At 44.9% G+C, this 5,441-nt stretch overlaps 1 pseudogene; it reads left to right on the plus strand.

Moving 5' to 3' along the window:
* Positions 1-263: 263 nt before the first annotated feature.
* On the plus strand, positions 264-1,724 carry LOC142302396 (RNA-binding protein FXR1 pseudogene; annotated as a pseudogene).
* Positions 1,725-5,441: the final 3,717 nt, after the last annotated feature.

Raw genomic sequence — 5,441 nt, forward strand, 5'->3', positions numbered from 1 at the left:
AGACAGTTGAGAAGGTTAAAAACATTTCCCGACACCGAAGACGTAATAAGCGCCGAGAGGTAGTGCAAGGTATATCGTCTGAGGGTGCAGAGAAGGTTGAGGAAGGCTCATTGCTAGTGACAAGCGCTAGTATAGAGTCACCCAGCAAAATCATGAAAAAGAAAGAGGACTCAGAGACTGAACTGACACACTGTAACATCAGAGATTAGCAAGGTGAAATCACAGAAAAGGAGCCAACTCAGAAAGTAGCAGTGGTGTCCCCTATGATTTCCAAGCATGAAGCTGATGGTCTGTCAAGTGAGAGTGCTCTAGGAAATGAAATCTTGGACTGCACTACAGGAGATAACATCCTAGAGAGTGGTAATGGAGAGAAAAACCATGAAGATCATGGTGAGCAGACAGTTTTTTTTGTGTATTCTGTTGATCCATACAGTGCTAGGATGATGAACAGTGAAAACAGCACCAAAGCACAAAAAGGAACAGAGTACCACACTGAAGTGTGTGACACCCAGGCAGGAAAAGAACAAAAGGCTGAAGGTAATGCAGTGAAGACCCAAGAGACAGCTGGTGCTGTAGAAGTAAAAAGGTCCTCTGAGGAGGTGAAGTCTGGACCAGAAGTCTCATCAGGAGCTGAGAGCTTGACTGACCTGGCTGGTAAGACCAAGATCGAAGAAGTGAAGATTGACTCAGCTAAGAGTAAGAATCCCAAAGGCTATGAAGCTGGAGCTGAACCTCAGGAGTGTGTAACTCAAGAGGTGGAGACTTTGGTAAGGGAAAAAGATGAATACAAAAGACCCAAAGAATCGTCTGACAGCCTTGACGGTAAAGGAACAGTCTTTAAGTGCATGGTGATTGTGCCTGAAGATTTGAGAGAAGCCTGTGCCAGTGAGACGGTGCATGAAAAATTCAAGGAGGCCATAGGAGTCTGTAAAGTGTACTTTGCTCCAGAGACTAATCAGTTGGTAGTGTGGTCTGTAAGTGAGGCTACAAAGAAGCGGGTGGCTATCCTGAGGGACATGCACCTACAGTGTCTTCGTACAAAATGGTTGCTCACTGTACAGAAGGAAGAAGCCACTAGACACTTGGAATGTATGAAGCAGCTGACCGCAGCATTTCAAGAAGAAGTGACTGTGAAGAAACAGTTAATTGGGCTTGAAATACGAGCACTGAGAAGTAACATTCGGCGAGCAAGGAAGATTCCAGGTGTTACAGCTGTTGAAGTGGAAGAAGACAGTGGAACATTTCAAATTTATGGAGAGACTGCAGAAGCAGTGAAAACAGCTCATAATTTGTTGGAGTTCGTGAAACACTTCATTTAGGTACCCAGAAAACTTGTCATGAAGTTGATTGGAAGAAATGGAAGAGCCATGCAGGAGATGGTTGATAAATCTGGTGCCACAAAGGTAAGAGTTGATGTGTATAATGAAGACAGGCTACCCTGTAATGTTGGTATGGTTCCATTTATCATTGCGGGAACAAAGGACTGTGTTGATAACATGCAAGTTCTCCTAGAATACCGCCTGGGATACCGAGAAGAACTGAGACAATTGAATCTGGAAAGATAGAAGATTGCAGAACAACTTCGTCAAGTTGGCAGGAGGTATCAACCACTTTCAGGCCTGCGCCCTGCAATCTTTTTGCGATCTGCAAAAACAGTGTGTGCAGGGTCTAGTTTTGGCAGGTCTTCTGCTAGTTCAGTGCTGAGGTACCCAAACAGTAGGTAGCTCAGGGTCAGACTGGTCGGTAGTTTCGTCTAACAGTAAGTTTCGCTACCACGCTGACCATTGGAGGCAATCTGACAGAGAGATGTCTCTAAAGCCTGCTTTACATGTTACGATTCTGCATACGATACCGTATGCGATCATAACCGCCCCCATCGTATGTGCGGCACGTTCAATTTTGTTGAATGTGCCACACAAACGATTAACCCCCGTCACACGTACTTACCAGTCCATATGACATCGCTGTGGGCGGCGAACGTCCACTTCCTGGAGTGGGAGGGATATTCGGCGTCACAGCGATGTCACGCGGCAGCCGGCCAATAGAAGCGGAGGGGCGGAGCTGAGCAGGACGTAAACATCCCGCCCACCTTCTTCTTTCCGCATTACCAGCCGGGAGCCACAGCACGCAGGTAAGATCTGTTCATCGTTCCCGAGGTGTCACACACTGAGTGTGACATTACGGGTGCTACCCCGGGTACAATGAACAATCTGACGTTCAATTCATGAGGAATGAACGACATGCGTGCAATGAACGTTTTACTGTTCAATCGCAATTGAACGTAGCTGTTGCACACTGCAATGTACCTTGCGATTCCGGATGTGCGTCACTTACGACTAGAGATGAGCGAACCGGTCGTGGTTCGGCTCGAGTTCGATTCGTCGAACGGAGGTCTCGTTTGAGTTCAGTTCGGCGAACTTTCGACGAACCGAACTCGAACCACATAGGAAACAATGGCAGGCAATCACAAACACATAAAAACACCTAGAAAACACCCTCAAAGGTGTCCAAAAGGTGAGAAACAACTCACAACACAACACAAACACATGGGAAAGTGACAAGGACATATACTCATGCGAAAACAAAAGAGCTGGACAAGGAAAAAGAGGAGGAGACACAGATACAGTTAGGTCCAGAAATATTTGGACAGTGACACAAGTTTTGTTATTTTAGCTGTTTACAAAAACATGTTCAGAAATACAATTATATATATAATATGGGCTGAAAGTGCACACTCCCAGCTGCAATATGAGAGTTTTCACATCCAAATCGGAGAAAGGGTTTAGGAATCATAGCTCTGTAATGCATAGCCTCCTCTTTTTCAAGGGACCAAAAGTAATTGGACAAGGGACTCTAAGGGCTGCAATTAACTCTGAAGGCGTCTCCCTCATTAACCTGTAATCAATGAAGTAGTTAAAAGGTCTGGGTTGATTACAGGTGTGTGGTTTTGCATTTGGAAGCTGTTGCTGTGACCAGACAACATGCGGTCTAAGGAACTCTCAATTGAGGTGAAGCAGAACATCCTGAGGCTGAAAAAAAAGAAAAATCCATCAGAGAGATAGCAGACATGCTTGGAGTAGCAAAATCAACAGTCGGGTACATTCTGAGAAAAAAGGAATTGACTGGTGAGCTTGGGAACTCAAAAAGGCCTGGGGGTCCACAGATGACAACAGTGGTGGATGATCGCCGCATACTTTCTTTGGTGAAGAAGAACCCGTTCACAACATCAACTGAAGTCCAGAACACTCTCAGTGAAGTAGGTGTATCTGTCTCTAAGTCAACTGTAAAGAGAAGACTTCATGAAAGTAAATACAAAGGGTTCACATCTAGATGCAAACCATTCATCAATTCCAAAAATAGACAGGCCAGAGTTAAATTTGCTGAAAAACACCTCATGAAGCCAGCTCCGTTCTGGAAAAGTATTCTATGGACAGATGAGACAAAGATCAACCTGTACCAGAATGATGGGAAGAAAAAAGTTTGGAGAAGAAAGGGAACGGCACATGATCCAAGGCACACCACATCCTCTGTAAAACATGGTGGAGGCAACGTGATGGCATGGGCATGCATGGCTTTCAATGGCACTGGGTCACTTGTGTTTATTGATGACATAACAGCAGACAAGAGTAGCCGGATGAATCCTGAAGTGTACTGGGATATACTTTCAGCCCAGATTCAGCCAAATGCCGCAAAGTTGATCGGACGGCGCTTCATAGTACACATGGATAATGACCCCAAGCATACAGCCAAAGCTACCCAGGAGTTCATGAGTGCTAAAAAGTGGAACATTCTGCAATGGCCAAGTCAATCACCAGATCTTAACCCAATTGAGCATGCATTTCACTTGCTCAAATCCAGACTTAAGACGGAAAGACCCACAAACAAGCAAGACCTGAAGGCTGCGGCTGTAAAGGCCTGGCAAAGCATTAAGAAGGAGAAAACCCAGCGTTTGGTGATGTCCATGGGTTCCAGACTTAAGGCAGTGATTGCCTCCAAAGGATTCGCAACAAAATATTGAAAATAAAAATATTTTGTTAGGGTTTGGTTTATTTGTCCAATTACTTTTGACCTCCTAAAATGTGGAGTCTTTGTAAAGAAATGTGTACAATTCCTACAATTTCTATCAGATATTTTTGTTCAAACCTTCAAATTAAACGATACAATCTGCACTTGAATTCTGTTGTAGAGGTTTCATTTCAAATCCAATGTGGTGGCATGCAGAGCCCAACTCGCGAAAATTGTGTCACTGTCCAAATATTTCTGGACCTAACTGTATAGGCATGGCACACCCTTCTAAAATCATGTAAAACACCGCAAGGTGACTCAAAGCGGAGCCTCCCTTTTTTCCAAAAATTGGGCCACACACACACCCACCCCTTCAGTGGCAGCACTTGTGCCCCAGTTGTACACTTCACAGGTAGATTTGCATAAAGCACATTCAAAAATACACCATCCTTAACAGTCCTCAGGATGACACCGGGGTAGGTAGCTAAGTCTTTCCTGATCCCAGCTCTGTTCATCTTGGTTCCTTTTAAAAAACACAGCAAGCAAGGGTTTCTCCAAGTGGAGTCTCCATTTTTTTCCAAAAATTGGGCCCCACACACACCCACCCCTTCAGTGGCAGCAGTTGTGCCCCAGTTGTACACTTCACAGGTAGATTTGCATCAAGCACATTCAAAAATACGCCATACTTAACTGTTCCCAGGATGACCCCGGGGTAGGTAGCAAAGTCTTTGCTGAACCATGACTTGTTCATCTTGGCTCCTTTTAAAAAACACAGCAAGCAAGGGTTACTCCAAGCGGAGTCTCCCTTTTTTCCAAAAATTGGGCCACACAGACACCCACCCCATCAGTGGCAGCACTTGTGCCCTAGTTGCAAACAGGATGTTTTGATTTGCATCAAGCACATTCCAAATCCACAAGCATTTACTCTCCCCAGGATGACACAGGGGTAGTAAATTCCTTGTGGATCCATGACTTGTTCATTTTGATGAACGTTAGTCTGTCCACATTGTCACTGGACAGACGTGTGCGCTTATCTGTCAGCACACACCCAGCAGCACTGAAGACACGTTCAGAGACAACGCTGGCAGCTGGACAAGACAAAATCTCCAAGGTGTAAGTTGAGAGCTCTGGCCATTTTTCAAGATTTGAAGCCGCAAATGAGCAAGGCTCCATTTGCAAAGTCATGGCATCAATGTTCATTTGGAGATACTCCTGTATCATTCTCTCCAGTTGTTGACTATGTGTCAGACTTGTTGTCTCTGGTGGCCTTGAAAAGGACGGTCTAAAAAAATTATGAAAAGATTCAATAAAATTGCTGTTACCAGCACCAGATACGGTGCTACTGGTACGGGTAGACTGTTGAAGATGACGAGACCGTCCCATGTTTGTCAAGTTACCACTGGGAGATTCACTCCCTGCACCTGCACGGTTGTTTG

This window comes from Anomaloglossus baeobatrachus, chromosome 4, assembly GCF_048569485.1.
Source record: "Anomaloglossus baeobatrachus isolate aAnoBae1 chromosome 4, aAnoBae1.hap1, whole genome shotgun sequence".
In the NCBI taxonomy this organism is placed as follows: Eukaryota; Metazoa; Chordata; class Amphibia; order Anura; family Aromobatidae; genus Anomaloglossus; species Anomaloglossus baeobatrachus.